The following is a 6,000-nucleotide window of genomic DNA, read 5'->3' as shown; positions in this document are numbered from 1 at the left end:
GAAGATCTACCCTTTTCTGGTTCTGAGATATTATGAACTGGGAGTAGCGAGGACTTTCCACTCGGTTTGACACCGAATAGAGACGTCTATGACCGACCGTTGTCCCTACAAATAGGTCCCTTCCTTGGGCTGTGTCTAGCACATGATGCTCCATCCCCCCCATCAGGATCGAGAAGCTTGTCACCAGCTTTTGGGTTCCCATCCACTAGGTCCTTTCCATTTGGCTCAGAGGAATCAGGCAGTCCTGAGATCCATCCTTTCCGCCCTCCCCCTGGTTTGCTTGTCCATTGCAGGGTTTCCCGCCTAGTCCTAATTTCAAATTCAAAGTCTCTCCCTTCTCCCGGTCCCGCATCGCTCTCTAATTTTTACTTTGATACAAATTGTTGAACACACCATGGGGGATTAATTGAAAGAGAACCGTGCACTAGTTTGTTGTTTCTAAGAGTGATCTCACTATATATCACAATTTATATTTCAATTGTGTGAGATATTTTTCACATCAACATTTTAGATTATACTCCATCATCCATCATCAAGATGGAGGAGTTTATAAAGATAAGGAAACCACATCTACCTTCCAATGTTTAATTTCATAGCTTACTAGATAGTAGAAAAGAAGGTCGAAATAGGTTCAAACATCATAAAAAGTAGTTTAGTCCAATAACTTGTTGAAATATGTGCAAACACCTCTAAATTAGTTTTTCCCAATAACATGTTATTGCGATAAACTAATTTTAGAGGTGTTTGCACCTATTTTAACCTTGTTATGAGGTATCTAGTAAGCTGTGAAATTAAACATTGGAAGGTAGATGTGTGTTCCTTCTATCTTGTATGATTTCTTATTTGGAGCTATGATATATCATAGATCAAGCATTTGGGGTTAAATTGTATTGAGGTTCCAATTCATATAGCTGTCATGATTGGTTTAGGAAGAGGACACGAAAACCATCATGCAAGTAATTGGAGATGCTAGTTGTGCTACAAGCCCTTTTATTCTTATGCAGCCCATATGTATTGTTTAGATTAGTTTCCTATACGTGTTGTAAAGACCAGAAGGATTTTGTTTTTGCATACTATAAGCTTCTTTTCATTCTTGGTAATTGTATGTTCTACTTGTTTTTTGCATGCTTCATTTATCCCATTTGACTATAGAGATTATTTTAAAAATTGTTAGTGCTAATCGAGGAAATGAATATGATAAAGTACTAAGTCAAGTGTGGTTCGAGGGTATTGTAATAATTGAACTTCAATAATGTTCCATCCTAGAGAAGATTCATGCATAAAAAGTTTAATTGCATATCATCTTCTTCTTGATGACAACTTGCATGAATTGTATCTAGATTATTTAGTTTTTCTTGAGCACATCATACTCATAACATCACACATTTTAGTACATTTGAGATAACATCTCATATTTAGAGCATTTGGTTAATGATCTTGAATATGTCATTTCATTTGCATCATGTCACATGTTAGTTTGAGGGTCATTCATTATGGTTAGTGTGCTTGAATCTTTGTGGTACTTGTTACCATATATCAGTTTTAGTCATAACTCAAGATCAACATCAAGGTAGGCATGAATATTCAAGACTTTTTCATTAACATATTATGGAGTTAATCTGCTTCCATCCTCTTTCCACATCAATGGGAAGTCTTTCCCACTAGGTCATTTCTCTTTAACAACTTTGTTAGGGTTTCTTTGTACTTTTCAAGACCCTAATCTCTTTGTATCCACCTAGTTGTGCATGGAGGGTGTTAGTGTAGATATTTTTTCTAGATAACCTTACTTGTGAATACTATGTACTTTTTATATGATTTGTTCCTGTGTGCTATCTTGTATGGTCATCACATGTCTCTATCCTAGATAGAAAACTTTCTATTCTAGATGACAAAAAATATTTCAATTTAAATTTATATCTTATTAAGTTAAATATTTCATTGAGTTAATGCATTAAGCTATTTATTTACATATTTTTTGTCTCTCACTATTGTCTCAGTTTGACTATACATGTGGTTGACTTATGTGGCTTTCTAATATTAGAGATATATTCAAAGGTTCTAGCCAATCCAAAAAAAAAAATCAATTTTTAATATGCATTGCCAAGTGTAAGCTGGTCAATGACGAGTGCAATATTATAAATGAAAAATGAATTAGGGAAAATGACATTGAGAGGGAAAAGGTGTTTTGTATAGGGTGGTCAACAGTGGCTAATGTAGGAAATTTCAGTCATTGAAATAATGGATTTGTTATGTAGGGAAAGACCTAAAAAAATAAAAAATCAATAGGGTGTTAAGGAGTAAATAACGTAAGGGTAAGAGTGAAATGAGTTGAATTTAAGGCAGTGAAATCACATGGAAATGATTGTGGACTCATTATCTGTTGTCCACAATAGTTGCATCTTTGATGAATTATTACTTGACACAATTACTAATTCCTTGCGGGAAACAATCTTGTCGTGCATTTTCCATTTTTATAGAATAATATGGTTAGATTGGAATGATCACAGAGAGGTCGATCTAAATATTTGTGTTCCCCCTAACAAAAATACAAGGACTCTAGTTCTATGTTTCTACCCTTAGCTCAAGCTACCTCTCTAGAGTCTCCCTTTTGGTAAAGGAGCCTTTACATCTATATTGATACACAACACTAAAAAAATGTTTCGAAGCCTTATTAGATATATAGTGTTTTTTAGAATCCCAAATTTATAAAATAGCCCACATTAGACATATGGTTAAATTATAAAGTTGAGGTTGTGTGTCCTCCTTATATGTATGGGGAGAACATTCCTCTTTCTCTCACTTTTCCTACCCTTCATTAGAACTGGAAATCAACCCTACCTTTTATCTCTTAGGGATATTAAGGTCACCTTTCCTTTTGAGCCTCTTGATTTTAAGATCTATGATGATTGTATCTAAGAAATGTTTTGGAAACTTGACTCTAGGATTATTATCTTGGAAATTATGGAAAAGCATCCTTTTGTGAAAGAGTTTTCAGGTCAATCCAAATGAAATTGGTTAAACATTGAGTCTCCAAAGGTTGACCTACTTTATTGTGCCCTCTTTTTGGTCATCTTCCACTATTTTGTTGCTATCATGAGAATCACTAATTTCTATTAGGACTCTATTTGATTGTCCCTAAAATTCTGAACAAGTGTTGGGATTGTGTTGGAAATAGAGATTTGTCAACTTAGTGTCTTGATTTATAACTTGCAATCAAATTTGTTATCAAAAGATACACATATAGTCCAACAAGTTATAAAGACAATTCTAATCATAATCCTAATAATTATAAATACATGTGAGTTTTCTTTGAGGATTTACCCAATGACTCATCCATGCTATGAAGCCCACGAGAGATCATATAAGGCTCCTTGAGCCTATCCATTAAGTTCAAGGACTTGAAAGTACATTTGTCATTTGACCTCCTAGCTTAACTTGAATGGACCATTTGTCTACTTTCTTTCCTTATATGCCCACATCTCGCCTCCATAATGGGATGACAAATTGGATGAAACTTTAAAGAAATTAATTATTTGTTTTATTATACAGTGATTATATACATACATATATGTATATATATGTATATATGTATATGTATACATACATACATATATATATATATATATATATATATATATATATATATATATATATATATATATATATATATATATATATATATATATATATATATATATATATATATATATATATATATATATGTATGTATGTACATGCGTGCACGCACGTACACACAAACACACACACAGATATATGTATGTATGTATGTATGTATATATTAGTAACACCATTTAAGGTCGATTATAATTCCTTTTTTTTGATTTGAGTGTCAAGTGACTTTTCCTTAGGAAATCATGGTACTTTTCTAGCGCATCTCATTAAAATAGAAATGATTTTTTGATGTGCAATAGGTTTTGATTAGACACTGGAAAGGTTAAGAAAGTAAGAAAATAATTACTTCAATCTACTTCAAATACCTCACTTGTATGATTACATTTCTATTTTGAGCTTACTGTTTCCGTAGATTTGGGTGGCATTTGAGGAGATGGATTTAGGAGGGAAAAATGAACATTTTGTTTCATCATTTTTTTCTCTTTGTTCTCTATGTCTACTAGTGGTTGAAATAATAGAGTATAATCCTTTGAACTGATGCATTTGAGTTACATTTACTAACTGTGAGTTTCCAACATATGTGTCCTACACAACGAAGCATATGAAGTACATCTTCAAGTGGGATTGTGCGACAATCTAGCGGGCGATCATTATTATAGTGGGCGAAGAGGTTCTTAACCTGAAGGCTCCTCAATTTTTTTTTCCTTCTTAGGTTGTTTTTGTATTCCTATCTAATGCATTTGATTTGCTTCAGAATTATGGATCTCTGTTCCATTTGTGTTCTATATGTCAGGTACGGGTTTGTATCTACTGATCATGATATTGAAAGGGTTGTGAAAAAGCATGACTTGTTTAAAGGTAAGGGATGGATAGATGTATTTTCCCTAAATTTTTCTTTTGAAGAAGCCCCATTATGTTAGTCTAGATAATACTATGAAAATAGGTCTTGAATCAAACAACTGTAAGATCTTTGACAATGAACCAAGTTTGTTCTTTGAGCAGATTCCTTCTTCAGAGGCATCCCAAATTTCAGAACTCTTTTATTCACGTCATCACTTGGTTCTACATCAACTGCGTCAACATAGGATCGAGAATATCTCAATTTGGCTACACTTTTAAAATATTCTTTTAATTATGAGGAATTATACATGCTCATTTAGACCCTTCTCAATAAAGTGTATTATTTTTTATAGAAATTAAAGAGGGATCTCTTAATAGGGCAAAAATATATTCAAGAAAATGCATGATGGCTAACTTCTTTGAGCCCTTATCACACATGGTTGGAATTAAATTTTATATGGTGCATGGTTTCAGCATACTAGTCGTTATGGTCTTTCAGAGCGTTGTTTTAGATTTAATAAATGGGGCTCAAAATTATGGGCTGCAATACAAAATATATATCAAATCTTTATATTGGTGACCTCCAGAAAGGGATTTACAAAAATGGTAGCTCTAATCTTGACTTATTTTGACAAAACAATTGGATTTTATTAAATTATTCCTTGCAAAATTCCTTTATTACTATGGTTGTTGGGGTTATTTCTATGAATATAGTTCTCTCTTGTGCTGTAGAATTGTGTTGTTTGGTGACTTTCCAGTGCAATCATCAAACCTCTAAAAGTAAGGATATTTCTCAATAGGAAAAATTCCATCCTTTTGAAGATGAGGATCTCCTTCATGTTTCATGTAAGTAGCGCATTTGTTTTCTGAATGAATTTTTGGACCATTAAGATGAATTTATTTGCCCTAACATCACGAATATCACGCTAGACTAAGAGTACGATTTTGATTAAACATTGGTAAACTTGATAAGTGACCAAGTATGAAATCCAGGGTTGAAAAATATAAAATGGAATCCCAAGCCTCTATTTGAAAGGCCTCTTAGTGGATCTCTCAAGCACTCCTTACCAAGAGAAAATTAAAGAAAAATAGTGAAGTCTTTTTGTCCTTTGACATTAAAGCAAAGTTACTTTTAGTCAAATTTTGGAAGGATGGTTTGTTAATATGTTTTAGCAAACTTAAACTTTGTCAACTTCCTCTGTCTTCTTCCTCTTCTTTTCTCCTCATTTTTCAATTAGATTTCACTCTCTATTTTATATGCCATTTTTTATATGAGTGGGCCCTCATTCCACAACTTGTCAATAAAAGAATTACCTATAAATATAAAATTGTAAACAATTATTTAAAAAAAAATCAAAATCATAAGAAGTAAATCAATATATTGCCAGGTGAATGAATGGGAACTTGTAGGGGAAGAAAATATAAAATGAAAATAAAACATCATATTTTCTTTAGAAAAATAAAATAATGTGGTATTCAAAAGCTACATAACCAATTGCACATCGGCGTGAAGGGTTTCTCTCTTCA

Source organism: Cryptomeria japonica, unplaced genomic scaffold (genome assembly GCF_030272615.1).
Source record: "Cryptomeria japonica unplaced genomic scaffold, Sugi_1.0 HiC_scaffold_187, whole genome shotgun sequence".
Lineage (NCBI taxonomy): Eukaryota > Viridiplantae > Streptophyta > Pinopsida > Cupressales > Cupressaceae > Cryptomeria > Cryptomeria japonica.
This window is presented reverse-complemented; position numbering follows the sequence as displayed.